The sequence below is a fragment of the Pinus tabuliformis genome, chromosome 1_2 (genome assembly GCF_031772625.1).
Source record: "Pinus tabuliformis cultivar Carrire ecotype Pingquan chromosome 1_2, CPIR1, whole genome shotgun sequence".
NCBI lineage: Eukaryota > Viridiplantae > Streptophyta > Pinopsida > Pinales > Pinaceae > Pinus > Pinus tabuliformis.
Genome location: NC_142298.1, coordinates 689,585,900 through 689,591,375, shown reverse-complemented (window position 1 = coordinate 689,591,375; position 5,476 = coordinate 689,585,900).

Here is a 5,476-nt window from a genome sequence, read left to right as displayed (position 1 = left end):
TCATGAGTCTTGGGGTAATCAAATACAAAAATGACAAAACATATGTAACAAGGAAAGGTAGGCAAGCTTTTGGATCTTTAGAGCATTTTTGGAGTGAATGGGATGAAAAGATTTAGATTCAATTAAAAATAGAGCATGCTAGGATGAATTCTATACTTAATATCAGCTTGAAAACATAGATATTGTTTATAAGATAGAGGAGAGTGTATTTAAACAAATTTAGCCCTTAATCTTCTTTAAACAATAGAGACGGAAAAACGTATGGAAATTTGGGAAAATAACAGTTTCACATGAGAGGAGACATCACCAATTGCTTGACATAGGAATCCTGGAACAAATTTTTTGTATTAATGAAATTGATTACTTCTTCACATGCACAACTTACATCAAAAGGTCTGCTCTCTTCATACAAGTTCCAAACTTTTCTAAGTCTTATTTCTGAATATTTATAAAAGCTATTACATCTCATATCAAATTTCAAAATAAAATATATTTACAAAATAATATTTGTTAAAGACACAGATATTTTAGATATAGAAGAAGAAAATTTGGGAAAATTTGTTAAACGTTTTTCTGCGATGTTGAGGCTATGTAGGAATTTGGTGATCATTGTAGCTATTTCTTTGCAAATGTTGTTCCTCTAATGCTAAAATTGTGTGCTTCAGTTATAGTTCACTCTACCAATTCTAGCAACCGGTCCCACCTTTCTTCACTTTGGATAGAAAAGTTAACCATATTTATGAACCTTTCATCCACCTTGGTGTAAGTGTCAAAAGTTATCTTATTGATAAAAAGGTGGTAGATTTCATGTTGAATGTTCAAATCAAATTTTATTCCCTGTATGAATGCTTCGCCACTAATAACTCCTCTGGCCTTTACAAATTTGGAAGCATCAACACCTATGCTACACAGTTGTTCTTGGTAGTTTTCTAATGGGATCAATTTGCCATTAGAATTCCTGAGAGTAGGTAAACCCTTTTCCTATACCAATGTGAATTTTATGTTGAACCTTTTAACCTGTAACTCAAGGTCTTTAAATTTGTTCTCCAGTTGTATCATTAAATTCTTTTTTGTTAAGGCTCTCTTAACCTCCATGATTATTTTTGTCCTGTCTGGAATGTTCAGGTCTTCTATTTCCTCCTTGGTCTTGGAATTCAATAGCTTGATAATCTTTTGTGCCTCTTTTGGTCTATGCTCCAAATCTGGCTTTGTGTTCTGTATTATTTTTTTGACTCTTTACACAATTTCTTCCTGCTCAAAAGTAATTTGAATTAAAGGCCACATATTTGTTATGTTGGCACTTATATTCTGCCAAATATTGTTCTTAGCCTCTGCCAACATCTTAATGACAAAGGACTCGTATTCATATTTATGTATATGTTGAATGAGGTTGTAATTTTCCTACATTTCTGAAAAATATGAATTGTCAATTTTAATCTTATTCTCCTCCATCCTTGTCAATGTTGATGACAAATTTTCTTTCTCATCCTAAACTATTGATAATTCATCGAGAGCTCTGATAAGCTCTTTTGGAGACTTTGAAGTTGTGGTCTTTGTTGAATTTTCTGCAAATGTACCTGTGCCTGATGTAGATGTTACTACTGCTTCCCATTGTTCTTTTTCTTTCAAAAGTGCTTCCATGCCCTACTCCATCTTTTGTATCTGTGCATTTTTCTCAACCACTATAGTAAATAATTTTTCTTTCTCCATTTCTATATTGGCAACTTCTTTAGCTTGAGGATGTTCTGTGGAGGGTAGCCTTAGTTGCTTCCTCAATGCTTGAATGTCTGCATCCTTGCTCTTTATGAGCTCTTCTGCTGCTTTGATATCCTTAGGGCCATGTCCTACCTTTATGATCATTCTAAATATTTGATCTTGTTGTCCTTGGAAAATGATGACACCTTCTCAATATTTAACTGAGAATTAATGTTATTCAAAGATCACTATAATTTGGAAGCAGCCATGGTTGAACTAGTAAGTGTTGAGAAGACCAACTCCCTTGTTTTCTTGTGTAAATCAATTTGATCGATTTCATGTATCTTCTTGGTATCAATTAGGAAAATGGAGGCTTTGTAGTCCTCAACACTCCTGGGAGCTGGTACTAAGGGTTCCATGAAGGCCATTTGGAACTGACGATTCTCTGAATCGAATGCAGAGAGTAATCTTTGTTGGGTTCATTTGTCTGCTTCCAGAATTAAGAGTAGGTGGATGCCTTCAAATCTTCATCCTTCAATTTTATCTCCTTGTATCTTGAAAATATACTCATCTAAGTTGAAATTTCGGAACTAGATGATACTAGAGACTAGACTATTGTTTCTGTAGTAGGTGATTGTATTGTTTCTTCTATTTGAGTAGAAGTAGTGATAGGAGCTCCTGACAAAATCACTGCGGTTGTTTTTTGTGTGTCCATTTCCTCTAGAGTTTCATCTTGGATAGTAGTTATCTGAGGCTTAAACTAAGGATTGACCTGAGGATCTGATTTTTGAGCAGTGTTTGGGTCCTTCTTTTTCCTTTTAAAAACAATAAAACTTGCCTCTTGATTGTCAGAATCAGTAGAGGAAATAGATTCCCTTTCCCTTTTTTCCTCCTTTTCCTTGGGAAGAGGTGCCTACATGGATGATTGACTATCCAGTTGTTCTTCAACTTCCTGTAAAGTACTCTTTGTCCATTCCTCCTGGTTAGCATATTGTTCAATTTCAGGCCTTGGTGTGTGTGCATAAGAGGTACTCTTCTGTTCCAATCTGAGCTTAGAAATGATGCCTAGGGGATGATAGGAGCAAGAGAAACTAATCTTGAATTTCATATGACTCAAAATAGCATCTACTTCCTTTGCTACAGCTCTGGTGTTGATAATATAGGGACCTATATGAGCCTTCAGTTTGAACTATGCTTTCTTCTTGTAGGAGACAAAATGCAACTCATCCATGTTTAGCATTTGCCTAGTGTATTCTAATGCAAATATCCTAACTGGTACAAACACTGGCAACCTGTAAGGAGGTAATTTTGATCCATAAACTCTAATCTCAGTGTAGTTCTGGTATAAATACCAGTCTCCAACTTTGGATTGCTCTGACAAGTGTAAAAATTTCTTTATTTCTGGTGAAATCCTTGGGATCAGATCACTACTAAGCAAACATAGTGAGGTATGTAAAAATTTGTCAACAAAATCAGTATAAGAATACTCCTCTGAGTTATTTCTAACCAGAGAAGTCCAGTGAATCACTGACCAAGTGTTTCCTTTGCTATTTGTCTTTTGTAAAGGGACTTTGAACATGTCTAATTAATAAAATAGCTTGAGGTAAACTAGCACTGATTGATATTTAAAGATAGCTTCAGCTTTGAGATTAACAAACTAGTCATGGATTGAGTTGGCCAAAAATTGACTTTAATTGAGAAGGATTGATGGTTGTTTGCCAACCGCAAAAATAGATATAAAAATCCTAACACTTTCTCATCTACCCACTAATCACTATGGTACTCGAGCAGTCAGGTTACCATAGAAATTACCTGCTTGGACATTTCAGGGAAAATTGAGACTGCATATGGGGGATTTTTCTAAGGTAATTCAACATTTTCTTGAATGAAACACTCAAAAATTTGGGCTCTTTGAGAGAGTGTTAGTTTTTTATACAATGCCATTAAAACATTGGTAGAAAAAGGCTGATGGGAGGCTTGGTATTCAATTTTAAGGGCTTGGCAGATACTTTCATGGGAAATGGAGAAGATGACTTCATTATTATGGGAAATGACAGCCCTTTGACTTGGAAAATATCGGAGATGGCACCAAACAGAGAATTTAGGGAAAAAGTGAGTTTGGGGAAAGAGAAACTGAGGGAGAAGGGATTCCCAATTACTCAAGTCATCACTTTTGTCCATGAACTTTTTCTTTGCTTATTTGTGGAGCTCGTACAGGTCAAATTCGTATTGGGTCTCGACAATTTTGTAATGGGTGTCTATCAAGGGATATTTGTCAAAATATGGGGCTGGGGGAACGAGGGTATTTGAATCTGTGATATTTTCCTTCCCTTTATGGTTTGAAATTTTGGGAGATGAAATATAGGGAATGGAAGAACAATGCTAGAGAAAAACTTGATAGAAAAAGGTCTGAAAAATAGGGTTACCAATGGAAAATTGTCGATTATGCGCAAGGAAGGTTATTGTAGAAGGTTGGCAGTTGGTGGTAATTTGTTCCTTCAATATGTAGGATCAATGTCATGCTGAAAGGGATGAAGGTTGGCCTCCCTGGGTTTTTATAACAGTCCAGTTATTTATGTAACAGGATGATTAACATATGTGGAGCAGTGAGATTAATTTGTAAAACGGATAGATGGCGGGAGTTAATGACATAATGTTCATTTAGATTTCATGACAAATATTTGAACGTTAAACAAATAATAATATGTGGAGGGGAGTGATGTGGCAGGACAGATGGCAAAAACAGAGTGGCAGTGGTAACAGTTATATGGCGGGATATGAGTGGTGAAGGGAGAGGCACATGGCGGGAAGGGAGTGGTGGAGGGACAAACCGTTGGCGGGAGATGGAGGCGTATTTCGGGGGGGTGCAAGCAGTAAGCAGTATCGGGAGGGAACCCTTAGAAATGGCCCAGGAGTTGCCACGTTAGCCCAGGGGGTTTTGGTGGAAAAAAAAAATTCCCACACCCCCCCTCGCCCCCCCCCCGTGTTAACAATTGAGAGTGCGGGGGGGGAACACTCCTCCTCTGTAAATTTGGGTGAGCTTTATCACAACCATTGATTGCAGCACAAGATTTATTTGCAAAATGACAAACAAATTTGTTGTATTATATTGTAACAAATACATAAAAAAAAGCATGACAACTAAGGTTTAAAACCATATAAACTTGAAATTTTTGGAATATAAAGCGGCATTTTACCTAGCTTGTTGTAAGGGACCACTTTTTATTTATTTTGCTAATTTTTTATTCATTTCTTTTGTTTTTTTCACATATATATCATTTTTTTTACATCCCCTATTTTGTTTTTTCTTTTCATTATCTTTTTCTTTTCTTTTATTTTTCCTCTTTTTTCTATCATATATTTTTTATTTTTCTTCTTTTTCTTTTGAACTTTTGAAAATAATTTGCAGAATGAAATCATTATTTACAACATCTCATAGGATAAAATCAAGAGATAATCATCAATTGATCCTATAAATTATAGGACCCTAACTACAGGTATAATTGTTGATTTCTAGTTATGGATGGATTCGTCAAGGAATTGGAGTCCCTTGAGAGATGATATATGTACGTGTTCATTTACAGGGTAACGTACTTGGCATAACAAGGTAAGGTAAATGATATATTGCTATATTTATTTATGCATTGGCAGTCATGTGTTTATGGAAGTATGATACAGGCGATTTGCATGGCAAAAGAAACTACCATGAAATCTTGAGAAGGCTCGGGTTGAAATTTCCCTTGGAGGCATTAAGAACCCATAGGGATTGAGTCTTGTTGGC